This window comes from Mercenaria mercenaria, chromosome 12, assembly GCF_021730395.1.
Source record: "Mercenaria mercenaria strain notata chromosome 12, MADL_Memer_1, whole genome shotgun sequence".
NCBI lineage: Eukaryota > Metazoa > Mollusca > Bivalvia > Venerida > Veneridae > Mercenaria > Mercenaria mercenaria.
In genome coordinates, this window is record NC_069372.1 from 72,532,314 (window position 1) to 72,546,608 (window position 14,295).

General features: G+C 35.3%; 1 protein-coding gene across 2 annotated transcripts in view; it reads right to left on the reverse strand.

Annotated features, from left to right (window-relative positions):
* The window catches only part of LOC123534763 (putative transporter SVOPL), a 146,662-nt gene that overhangs the window by 50,552 nt on the left and 81,815 nt on the right, over positions 1-14,295 (reverse strand). The gene's annotated exons all lie outside the window — the stretch shown is intronic.

Below are 14,295 nucleotides of genomic sequence, written 5' to 3' on the forward strand. Positions count from 1 at the left end.
GAGCATATCTTCTTCATACATGGAATGATTTTGATGTAGCTTGGCACAGTTGTTCACCATAATGAGAGGGAGTGTCATGCGCAAGAACCAGGTCCCTAGGTCTAAGGTCAAGGTCACACTTAGAGGTCAAAGGATACAAGAATGAAAACTTTGTCCGGAGCATATCTTCTTCATGCATGAAAGGACTTTAATATAGCTTGGCAAAATTGTTCACCATCATGAGACGGAGTGTCATGCGCAAGAACCAGGTCCCTAGGGGTAAGGTCAAGGTTACACTTAGAGGTCAATGATACAAGAATGAAAACTTTGTCCGGAGCATTTCTTCTTCATGCATTGAGGGATTTTGATATAACTTGGCACAAATGTTCACCACCACAAGACGGAGTGTCATGCGCAAGAACCAGGTCCCTCGGTCTAAGGTCAAGGTCACACTTAAAGGTCAAAGGTCAGATACAAGAATGACTTTGTCCGGAGCATTTCTTCTTCATGCATGGAGGGATTTTGATGTAACTTGGCACAACTGTACACCATCATGAGACGGAGTGTCATGCACTGGTCCCTTCTTTTTAATTACTTCCCTTTGTTGTTACTATAAATAGCTTATATTGTAACTTTTTCATTACAAGTCGTAGGGAAAAATCGAGACCACTTTTCTGTAGTACAACATGCATGTTACATCCAATTCTGAGATGTATTTTGAGCTATCTCTACCTGGTTAGGATTTTTGTGTGGACTTGTAATTTTTTTTTTTCGATTTTTTTTTATTTTTTTTTTTTTTTTTTTTTCTCTTTAAAGATTAACTTCCCTTAGTTGTTACTATAAATAACTTACATTGTAACTTTTTTATAATTGACCGTAGGGAAAAACCAAGACCACTTTTCTGTGGTACAACATTGATGTTACTTTCAAATTTTGGGTGTATTTTAAGGTATCTCTACCTGGTAAGGATTTTTTTTGTGGACTTAGAAAAATAAAAGAATTACAATAATTTCTAAAAAAAAAAAACATATTAAACAACTAGAAAATTTTAACTATGACCCCATTTTTCTACTTTTAGTTACATTGATCTTGACCCAGACCCAAGTGACCCCAAATTTCCCAACCTTTGTATTTGATAAAAGCTATCTACACACCAAGTATACTGACAATAAGTGTACCCAAACTAAAGATATTGAGTGGAAGCCATAATTTACGTGGGCACCAGTGCCAACACGCCAACGATTAAGTGATGATAATACCTTGTAGATTTTTTTCAAAAAACTGAGGAGCTAAAATCCAGACCTTGGTATATGTCATTTAATTTTTTTCAGGAATTAAAAAAAAACAACAAATGTTGAAAAATGCATATTTATGTAATATTCTCAGCATTATGATGCACCGATGCACAATTTAAGTGAAAGTATATTGTGCTAATTATTTGTTCTTAAAATTAGGCCAGATAAGCTCTTGTTTGTTTTGGCAGGATAAATTTTGTCAAATATCAGTATTTAGGGTTCAGGCAGAACATTTTCTCTTCCCAAGATAGGTTCTGGCTTTGGGCAAAATGAAAGTTGTTCTTAATTACAGCCAACTATACCCTGGTATAATATTTTATATATAGATGCATGTCTTTCAAACATGTGAATAATGAATATTTATCATAGTATCTGGTACTAGAACCTGGTATATAATTTTATATACCTATATAAATTCTGTCAAAAATGCAGCTTGTATTTTATAGGGAAATATGAACAGGCTGAAAAAAAAAGTGTTGTACCTTCCAATCCGGTATTGTTCCTTCTGTATTGCAAGTTGCAGGACTACTTTCATTAATATGCATGAGCTGACAACAGTTATATAAATAGCGCACACACAAAAATCACTCATTTGATTTTAACCTCTACAAACATTTAAGATTTTGTTCCTTTACAAAGAAACAAAAAGATGGAGGTATATAATAAAAAGGTCGTTAAAACAGTAGCTAGATTTGGGATTTTGTATTCCGCTCTCGAGGATTTTGCAAGATGGATCACACTTGGCACATGCGCGCCTCGTGAGTTCCAATCTAGCAAAATCCACTGGAGCTGAATACTGCATCTCAGATCGAGCTACTGTTATAAAAACCCTATTATAACACTCTGGAGATGATATTATGCATTGTAACTTTGTGAATGTAAAGGCAAAATGTATTCTGGTTTTAACAAAATCAAGAATTGAGTTCTATTTTTCTTTGCTATGTAAGGGTATACATAGTTACAATGGCAATACAATTTGATTACAAAAATCTAGTAAGATAAAGACATATCAATGTAATTGTCAGACACTGTTCTGGTTGTAACAGAAGTCTTAAAACAAACTGATTTTTTTTTTTTTTTAAATCGTCGCACTAACATGATTATAGGTCATATGGCGATTTTCCAGCTCTGATGGTCAGGAAAGACCCCAGGTTGCGCTCCATGCAATATTTCATCATGGACATGCACCTGGGTTGAACCAGTGACCTTCCGTAAGTCAACTGGATGGCTTCCTCACATGAAGAATTCAACAGACTGAGTCAGATATCTTAACCACTCGGCCATGGAGCCCCTTAGACCAAAACATGTTATCATAACATTAATGATCATGATAATCCTTGCTAAATTCATTATCAATTTTACATTTTTATTACACTTATACCTGATTTTATTGTTAAACACGAAAATTTAGTTATACATGACCTATTCGAATACCATTAAATCTCCATCTGTAGTCATTATAGATCTTATATTCCATCACAATCACTTTTTCCTATACACATTGGTCATTTCTTACTCTGAACACTTCATGTAGTATGATCTACAAAGGCACTCGTCTTGTTCACTTTTAAGTACATGCAAACTGCACATTCAATTGAACGTTTTCTTGAAAACAATCGATTCTTAAAATATGATACTGTTCAAACATCAGAAACAAATGTAAGCACATAGCCTACAGAATTTATGCTTTTATTTAAATCCTTCTTAATGTTTAAACTACCTTTCCTGCTATAGCTAAGTACAAAGAATTACACTGTTGCAAAGCACATTTTCAAATTTATTTGATGTCTGTACATCCGTACTTCGAAATCATTAATATTCGTGGGGGACTTATTTTCGTGGATTTCGTGGTTGAGTCAATCCACAAAATTTAATCCCAACAAACAAGTAAAATTCCTTTTCTATTTGTGTAATACCTGAACACTAGTAGATCGGTTTTATTTTTATCAGGCACTAATTGGCTATAATTGGTATTTGACATTTAAAAGCCATCAAAATATAATCTAGTTTGTGTCCACACTAGGCAAAGAAATGTGGTTTAAATATATACATGCAATGTTGGAAGTTAACAAATATTTTGCAATAAGCAAAAAATGTTACAAAGAAGGAGGCTAACAGAAACAAGAAGGAGTCATCAATGTTTAAACTTAGGTGTTCATCTAAGAATTTCTTTTTATTCCATCTATAGTCCATTTTGAGCATCAGCATAACTCCATATCAAAATTTAATGGTTTTGTTTCATCAACACTCCAATTACTTTTGCCAGCCATAGCATCAATTGTTTGTTTCAAAAGAGAAACACATGGTATTATTCCGCCAAAAGGTAAGATCTGTGGATATGGGATTGTAAAACCAGTTATAACTCACATTTGCGTTCACACTTGTAAAATAATGTAGTATTACTTTTAAATATAGTATTAAAACCACCTGCCGAGGTAGTTTTAATGCTATATTACAGAAACCACTTGACCTTTACATAATTCACGGTTTACACCACATATAGTGTGGACACAAATGAGTTTAAAAAATAAACCCAAGTTAATATAGCATTAACAAGAGCCACATGCAGATGATGATGATAAAGATATATTTGAGTTTCAAGTCATTATCTTATATAGTACCAAAGTTATGTCCAGAAAATTTGTAAAATATTTAAGTATAAAAGGGGCATAATTCATTCAAAAATACAAATCAGAATTATGGGGATTGTTACCACACATGCAGATGATGATGATGATAAAGATACATTTTAAGTTTTAAGTCTTTATCTTATATTGCATTAAAGTAGTATCCAGAAAGTGAAGATTGCAAAAAAAGTTTAAGTACAAAAGGGGCATAATTCTGTCAAAAATACAATTTTAGAGTTATGGGGTATGTAGCATGCAGATGATTATAAACAAATACTTTTAATTTCAAGTCATTATCTTTTAAAGTACCAAAGATATGTCTATAAATGAAGCTTTCGAAAAAATTTAACATGAAAACAATTCAAAGTATAACTCTTTGGTGACCTTGACCTTTGGTATAATGGGCACAGCCCCTACATATACCTACTTTGTATGCTGGAAAATGTTTATGTGAACTTACAGTATGATATAAGCAAAAGTAACAAAGATATGACAGAAAAACAAAGGTTGCCGAAAAACTTTAACCTAAAAAATAACCTAAGTATAACACCTTGGTGACCTTGACCTTGGGTATATAATTGGCCCAGTCCCTACACATATTTTGTCTGTATGCTGGACAATGTTTATGTAAAGTTAGAGTAAGATATAAACAACAGTAACAAAGATATGACAGAAAAACAAAGGTTGCTGAGAAATTTTAACCTTAAAAATAACCTAAGTATAACACCTTGGTGACCTTGACGATGGGTATAATGGGCTCAGCCCCTAAATATACTTTGTTTGTATACTGGACAATGTTTATGTGAAGTTACAGTAAGATATAAGCAATAGTAACAAAGATATGACAGAAAAACAAAGGTTGCCGAAAAACTTTAACCAAGAAGAGTCACGCCGATGCCTGGGCGAGTAGTACAGCCTCCCTATTCTCCGAATAGTGGAGCTAAAAACTTAGTCTGAACACGGTAGAGAGATACATTTTCAAAACATTTTGTAAGTCGAAAAAGGGAAATCCTTTTGTCAAAAAAAATGTGAGTTATAAAACATAGTGTGTCAATTTTATGACCATGATGGTTAATGCGCTCTCCCAATGCTCCTGCAAGTTAAATCTAATACCATCTGAAAAGCTATGCAGTATAAAATATATTACTTAAAATTTTTGTACTCATTTATATTATTTGTTTCCGATATATAATAAATATTAAACTTATTGCATTCATTAATTTATTTATAATATTAATATCTATTAAGATAAAAAAATACAATAAAACATAAAATTACATACCTTTAAATTTCATCAATTTGATTCACTTTCTGAAGAACTGCATAGTTTTCCCTAGAACATATTTGTATGTTTCCCTTTTATCTCAAAATTCCCACATTCAAGATGAAATTTGAAATCTGATCTTATCAACACCAATTAGAACCATCCTTGCCCCCACCCCTCACCCCCACCTGTATAGGCATACAACAAAATGTGGAGTGGAGTCTATCTTGGAGTATTAAGTTTGGAGTGATTTCCATTCAAAGTTTGAAAAGTTATTAAGATTAAAAACAGTATTATTGGTGAAATTTCCTAAGACAAAATACAATAATGATTAATGTATGTTGCTGTTGCAAACAATAATAAGAATGGTGATTGTTGGTATGAAGAATCAAATGAGACCTTTGATTATGGGATTTAATACATTTTATATAATAATGTTTACAACAAAAACAAAAAAAAACTAGAAAATGCTTTTGTAAAAAAGCGCATGTCTCCCCAAATGCAAAGTCCTATAGGCAAGAAGTCAATAGGGGTCAGGAGCGAAAGTCAAAGAGACACTGATGGTTGACTGCAATAGGGATCGTCTACTTGGCATGTCCAGTCATCCCGCTAAATTTCAACACTCTTGGCCTAGTGGTTCTCAAGTCACTGTTCAGGCTCCTGTGACCTTGACCTTTGATCAAGTGACCTCAAAATAAATAGGGGTCATCTACTCTGCATGTCCAATCATCCTATTAAGTTTCAACGTTGTAGGTCAAGTGGTTCTCAAGTTATTTCCAAAAAATGATTTTACATGAACAGGCCACTGTGACCTTGACCTTTAATTGACTGACTCCAAAATCAATAGGGGTCACATACTCTGCATGTTCAATCATCCTATGAAGTTTCAACAATCTGGGTCAAGTGGTTCTCAAGTTATTGATCGGAACTGGTTATCAATGTTCAGGCCCCTGTGACCTTGACCTTTAACGGAGTGACCCCAAAAACAATAGGGGTCATTTACTCTGTATGAATAATCATCCTATGAAGTTTCAACATTCTGGGTCGAGAGGTTCTCAAGTTATTGATTGGAAATGGTTTTCCATGTTCAGGCCCGTGGCCTCGACCTTTAACAGAGTGACCCCAAAATCGTTAGGGATCATCTACTCTGCATGACCAATCATCCTATGAAGTTTCATCATTCTGGGTCAAGTGGTTCTCAAGTTACTGACCGGAAATGGTTATCAATGTTCAGGCCCCTGTGGCCTTGACCTTTCACAGAGTGATCCCAAAATAGTTAGGGGTCATCTACTCTGCATGACCAATTATCCTATTAAGTTTCAACATTCTGGGTCAAGTGGTTCTCAAGTTACTGACCGGAAATGGTTTTCAATGTTCAGGCCCCTGTGACCTTGACCTTTAATGGAGTGACCCCAAAATCGATAGGGGTCATCTACTTTGCATGTAGAATCATCCTATGAAGTTTCAACAATTTGGGTGAAGTGGTTCTCCAGTTATTGATCGGAAATGGTTTTCCATGTTCAGGCCCCTGTGACCTTGACCTTTGATGGAGTGACCCCGAAAGTGACCCCAAAATCAATAGGGGTCATCTTCTCTTCATGACCAATCTTCAACATTCTGGGTCAAGTGGTTCTCTAGTTATTGATCGGAAATTGTTTTCAATGTTCAGGCCCCTGTGACCTTGACCTTTGACGGAGTGACCCCAAAATCAATAGGGGTCATCTACTCTTCATGACCAATCATCCTATGAAGTTTCAACATTCTGGGTCAAGTGGTTCTTTAGTTATTGATCGGAAATGGTTTTCAATGTTCAGGCCCCTGTGACCTTGACCTTTGACGGAGTGACCCCAAAATCAATAGGGGTCATCTACTCTTCATGACCAATCATCCTATGAAGTTTCAACATTCTGGGTCAAGTGGTTCTCTAGTTATTGATCGGAAATGGTTTTCAATGTTCAGGCCCCTGTGACCTTGACCTTTGACAGAGTGACCCCAAAAACAATAGGGGTCGTCTACTCCAGCAGCCCTACAACCCTATAAAGTTTGAAGGTTCTAGGTCAAATGGTTCTCCAGTTATTGCTCGGAAATGAAGTGTGACGTACGGACGGACGGATGGACGGAAAGGGCAAAAACAATATGTCTCCTGGGGGAGACATAACTATTGATTTTTGTTTGTGTCTATAGGATGAAAATGTGTATCACTGATTATGTTACCATCATCCTTATGGTCATCATTGATATTCTGAAAACCAATTTATCACCCTTGACAGATAAAATCATTCTCTAAATTTCATTAATAACAATGCAAATGCCTCCATCACTACAGTCATCATCAACAACCAGTAACTTCTGACCAAAAATGTTTTTCCATCTTGTTCATCAGCAAAAAAAACACACAAAAAAACTGACAATGATAATGATGATGCAATGGCACCGTGATGATGCTGATGATAATGATGATATTTATTTATTTATTTGGGTTTTACAGTGCACCAACACAGTATAGGTTATATGGCGCCAAACAGGACTACAAATTTTGGTTTCACATCTCATTTACATCAAAATAAAAACATGAGGTATGGAAGATGATAATGATGATGATGATGACGATGAAAGGGGTGATTGTGATGATGATGTTTATGATGGTAATGATAATAATGATTCTGTGGTGTTGTTGTTGGTGGTGATGATGATGATGATGATGATGATGATAATGGTGGTGGTGGTGTAGTGAAGATGATACTGTTGATGATGATGTTGATTATCTTGAGGATGATGGTGCTGCTGGTGATGATAGTGCTTGTAATTAGAGCCAAGAGTAATTGTTTATTTTATTTTATTTTCAGTCTCATCCATTTACATGTTTACAGTATAAAAACATGACATATACATAACAAGAGATCACAGAGTGATCTTGGCGCCCACCAATGTGCCATTTTTGAGTGTTCCAAATTTCAAGACTTACTGACTAGCTCAAGGTCAAATTTCATTTCCGTACACAACAGTCTGCATGTGGTCCAAATTCAAAAGCTGTAGCTTGAGAAATGTGAAAGTAGGTCACTAGATCAATTTCAAGGACGAAATGTGAAAGTAGGTCACTAGGTCAAAATCAAGGTCAAATTACACTTCAGAACACAAATTTATGCATGTGGTCCAAATTTAAAGCCTGTACCTTCAAAAATGTGAAAGTAGGTCACTAGGTCAATGTCAAGGTCAAAGTTTGTTTCGGTACACAATCCTATGCATGTGGTCTAAATTTGAAGCCTGTAGCTACAGAAATGTGAAAGTAGGCCACTAGATCAATCTTAAGGTCAAAGTTCATTTCGGTACACAAAACTATGCAAGTGGTCCAAATTTGAAGGCTGTATCTTGAGAAATGTGAAAGTAGGTCACTAGGTCAAAATCAAGGTCAAATTTTATTATGGAACACAGAACTAAGCATGTGTTCCAAATTTGAAGCCTGTACCTTCAAAAATGTGAAAGTAGGTCACTAGGTCAATGTAAAGGTCAAAGTTTGTTTCGGTACACAAAACTATGCATGTGGTCCAAATTTGAAGGCTGTAACTTGAGAAATGTGAAAGTAGGTCAGTAGGTCAAAATCAAGGTCAAATTCCATTTCAGAACACGAAACTATGCATGTGGTCCAAATTTGAAGCCTGTACCTTCAAAAATGTGAAAGTAGGTCACTAGGTCAATGTCAAGGTCAAAGTTTGTTTCAGTGCACAAAACTATGCATGTGGTCCAAATTTGAAGGCAGTAGCTACAGAAATGTGAAAGTAGGTCACTAGGTCAAAATCAAGGTCAACTCATGTCAAGGTTCATCTTGCCACTCAAAACCATACAAGTGGTCCAAATTTGAATGTTGTAGGTTACTGACAAGATTATAAAATCTTTTCCCTATATAAGTCTATATGAACCATGTGACCCCCCAGGGCGGGGCCATATTTGACCCTAGGGGGATGATTTGAACAAACTTGGTAGAGAACCACTAGATGATGTTACATTACAAATGCCAAAGCCCTAGGCTTTGTGGTTTGGACTAGAAGATTTTCAAAGTTTTTCCCTATATAAGTCTATGTAAACCATGTGACCCCTGGGGCGGGGCCATATTTGACCCTAGGGGGATAATTTGAACAATCTTAGTAGAAGACCACTAGATGATGTCATATACAAAATATCAAAGCCCTAGGCTATGTGGTTTTGAACAAGAGGTTTTTCAAAGTTTTTCCCTATATAAGTCTATATAAACCATGTGACCCCCGGGGGCGGGGCCATATTAGACCCCAAGGAAATAATTTGAATCATCTTGGTAGAGGAGCACTAGATGATGCTTCATACCAAATATCAAAGCCCTAGGCTCTGTGGTTTTGGACAAGAAGATTTTCAAAGTTTTTCCCTATATAAATCTATGTAAATTATAGAAATAAACAAAGGGCCATAACTCACTAAAAAATTGTTGAACCAGTCTGATTTTCAGGGGGACACAACTAGGGTACCAATACATCATTCTGACAAAGTTTGGTTAAAATCCCCCCGGTAGTTTCTGAGGAGATGCGATAACGAGAAATTGTTAACGGACGGAAGGACGGACGGACTGACGGACGGACGGACGGACGGAAGGACGACGGACCACGGACGCAGAGTGATTTGAATAGCCCACCATCTGATGATGGTGGGCTAATAAAACACAAGTAAATGGCCACTCAAATTTGAATTACAAGAGACTATATATATAAAATTTCTACATATCACATATTTCACATAAATCAATTCTCATTTATTACAGTAACAAGAGTGCAAGAATGTCACAATATACGCCCGTCACAGCAAATTTCTTTACTCTAGCACCTGTATTTGCAAATGGAATTTTAATTTTGTAGTTGTTTAGTAATAACTAAGTGTTTTGTTTTTCTAAGTCCACAAAAAAACTCCTTACCAGGTAGAGATACCTTAAAATACACCTAAAATTGGAAAGTAACATCTATGTTGTACCACAGAAAAGTGGTCTTGGTTTTTCCCTACGGTCAATTATAAAAAAGTTACAATATAAGTTATTTATAGTAACAACTAAGGGAAGTTAATCTTAAAAAAAAAAAAAAAAAAAAAAAAAAAAAAAAAAAAAAATCAAAAAAAAAATTGTAAGTCCACACAAAAATCTTTACCAGGTAGAGACTGGTCAAAATACACCTCAAAATTGGATGTAGCATGCATGTTGTACTACAGAAAAGTGGTCTCGATTTTTCCCTACGACTAGTAATGAAAAAGTTACAATATAAGCTATTTATAGTAACAACAAAGGGAAGTAATTCTAAAGAAGGGAACTGCGCATGACACTTCGTCTCATGATGGTGTATAGTTGTGTCAAGTTACATCAAAATCCCTCTATGCATGAAGAAGAAATGCTTCGGACAAAGTCATTCTTGTATCTGACCTTTGGCCTCTAAGTGTGACCTTGACCTTAGACCTAGGGACCTGGTTCTTGCGCATGACACTACGTCTTGTGGTGGTGAACATTTGTGCCAAGTTATATCAAAATCCCTCTATGCATGAAGAAGAAATGCTCCGGACAAGGTTTTCATTCTTGTATCCTTTGACCTCTAAGTGTGACCTTGACCTTAGACCTAGAGACCTGGTTCTTGCGCATGACACTCCGCCTCATGGTGGTGAACATTTGTGCCAAGTTATATCAAAATCCCTCTATGCATGAAGAAGAAATGCTCCGGACAAAGTTTTCATTCTTGTATCCTTTGACCTCTAAGTGTGACCTTGACCTTAGACCTAGAGACCTGGTTCTTGCGCATGACACTCCGCCTCATGGTGGTGAACATTTGTGCCAAGTTATATCAAAATCCCTCTATGCATGAAGAAGAAATGCTCCGGACAAAGTTTTCATTCTTGTATCCTTTGACCTCTAAGTGTGACCTTGACCTTAGACCTAGGGACCTGGTTCTTGCGCATGACACTCCTTCTCATGATGATGAACAATTGTGCCAACTTTAATCAAAATCCCTCTATGCATGAAGAAGATATGCTCCGGACAAAGTCATTCTTGAATTTGACCTTTGACCTCCAAGTGTGACCTTGACCTTAGACCTAGGGACCTGGTTCTTGCGCATGACACTCCGTCTCATGATGGTGAACAACTGTGCCAAGTTTCATCAAAATCCCTTCATGCATGTAGAAGATATGCTCCGGACAAGGTCTGTGGACGCCGCCCCACCCGCCCGCCCGCCCGCCCGCCAGGGGCGTTCCCATAATACGTCCCGTTTTTCAAACGGGCGTATAAAAAGCAAGACATGTCTGCTAATCATAACACAAAGATGTGTCCTAAAATTTAATTAAAAAAAAGGGTTATAAGACACTGAACCAGATTAGACAGGTGCACTAAATGTGCGCTAGTAAAAAATGGCTTAAAGAATCAAGTATCCCCACCAATCAGATTGGTAGAGAACAGATTAGCAGATATCTCTTACTTAACACTAAAATACTGAAATTATTTAAAAGAATCTACATACAATTTAGTAAAAAAAAAATTTATAAATAAATAAAAGCCTATCTATACAGGTACATTAAACTGTATTTATATTATATAAAGTATTACTTCTTTTTTTAAGTATATCATAACAGGTTTTTGCAACTATTCTTATCAAATTTGGATGTGTGAATAACAGAACCAGTTTAATAGTAATGAAGTCAGAATACATAACATAACATAATTTTTTTTCTAAAGAAAAAGATTATCTAGTCGGTAGCAAGACTAGACTAAGAGTGGCAGTACCGTTACACAAGGGGGGCCGGGGAGAGGAGTTAGGTAAATACATACCAAAAAGTATAATGTTCACCATTCAACTAATATCAGAATAAGTTTGCCTTAAAACTCTGGATAATTAATGAGGCAGTTAGTTCTCTCCAAAAATGTCACATTATATTATTTCTTTTGTTGATAAAATAATATTGTTATCAAATGTAATAAACTAAGGTTATCCAAACCAGACAGTTTAATTGTTTCAATTATCTCCTAACAGTATGAATTAATGCTTGTCAGATAAAACAGAAATTTTCTGGGTGGTATTAATTGTTAAATTCCAGTTCACAAATGTTAGCATGTTACTGTGATTAATCTGTGATAAACTGTTGATACTTGACAACTAGATATTATGCCGTAATGTCATCTATTCTACTCTCCCATGGATTTATTATCAAGACATTGTTGCTGTAAAATCCAACAATTTACTGATCCATCAGTCATTTCTATAGCGCTCTGGTTTTCTTAAATTCTCACATGGTCTCAATGATTTTGCTATGATATTTACAGGGTTCCCACACTTTTTCGTCTATGAAAATTAAGGACTTTTCCAGGACCTTGTTGCGATTTTCAAGGACCTCTGTACCACATACTGGGTTGTACATTCCCGTCAATTTTTCTAGATTCAGTGTAAAAATATAAGAAAAGAGGGCCATGATGGACCGATATTGCTTAAAAATTTCTACTTAATAAATACAGGCTCTGCAAATTTTCTTTTTTTTTTCATTTTGTTTCCTTACTGTCCTCAAGCTTTTGTTTCTCAAGGAAACTATGAATCATTTACTTGTCTAGCATGTTGTGAAGAATTAATCAACTCCTTCATAATAACTACACCTCTGGTGCCACCTACATTATTTATATAATCTTTGATACACTTCTAGCAATTAAATTATTTTCAGTCAAGTTGATGTTTGATCACTGAATTCAAGCGTGTCACTAATCACGATTTTCACAATTGTTCTTGAAAAATAATCGGAATTTCACAGGGCTTCTTAAAAATCGACACAAAAATGACCGACAGCCTAAAATTACTGTTTAGAAATTCAAGCATAGCTACCTATATAGGCTCATCAACCACAAAAACATCGGTATTTTCGAAAAAGGAAATTGAAATGACATCCATGTCCGCCATTTTGAATCAAGAATTACTTCCCTTAGCAAAATGGGATAATTCCCGGTATTTTCCCGTACCTTTACCGTTCTTTCGCCAAATTCCCGGTATATTCACGGCCGGGAGTCAATTTTTGAAATTCAGGGACTTTTCCTGTTTTCCCGGATAGCGTTGGAACCCTGTATTTATGTCCTGACTGCCATGTTTTGTTTGTCATGTGTTCAAACAAATAATCATAATCAGTCTCTGGTTTAATTTCCAGTGCAGGCTCTTGTGTTTTCTGTATTCAATTTCAATTCAATTCAATGTTTTTATTTGGCATAAACAAATAAATGTCCATCCCCAATATACAGTGGCGTACAAAACAATATGAAAGAGAAAAGCATGAAATAAAATATAATATGCAAACACAATTGAATGAGCAAAATCTCTAGATATTGCAACCTCACAACATAAAGGAAATATATGCACAATTAAAAATTATACAACATAATACATATTCAAATAATAATTGATATATGAAAAGTTTCTATTGCTATGGGAATATTATCCTCGTAGAATGTTAACTTCGTAGATATATTTAGCTGATTTATTAATCAGACTACTCTGTGAACAATTCAAAAGTGATTTAAATTTGGCCAAGTTGCCAGTGGCAGTAATATTTTGGTAAATAATTAAGTCTAAACAGTCTATAATAAGGACATACTAAGAGAAAAGGATATTCGTTTTCGATGCAGTTCATATTACATTTAGTACATATTCTTTGGTTTCTTTCTACATTTCTGTATCTTCCCTCTTCAATAAGCAAATTATGTGCAGAACATCTAAGTCTAGATAAAGCAATTCTATAGTTATCATTCTTTACACAACTCAAATACTTTTCAATTTCATATACAATATGTTTGGAGTTTAGGTAAATTTCTAATTTCTGAGAACCATTGCTGTAAATATTGATCATATATACTTCTAATTACACTTTGAACTTGTAAATTCGAAACTGCTGCATTATTCCACAGATAAGAAAATCCTAAATTGTCTAATAGTTGTTTGATACTTTTGGCCCATTTATTAACAAAACTTCCGTGATCATCACGTTGATCAAATAACTTATAAACTAAAGAATCTGGGGTTTTAATAGTCCTGAACCAATATTTAATCAGTCTTATTTTACGAATTATATGTAATGGAACTCTTCCAAATTCTCCGTAAATTGC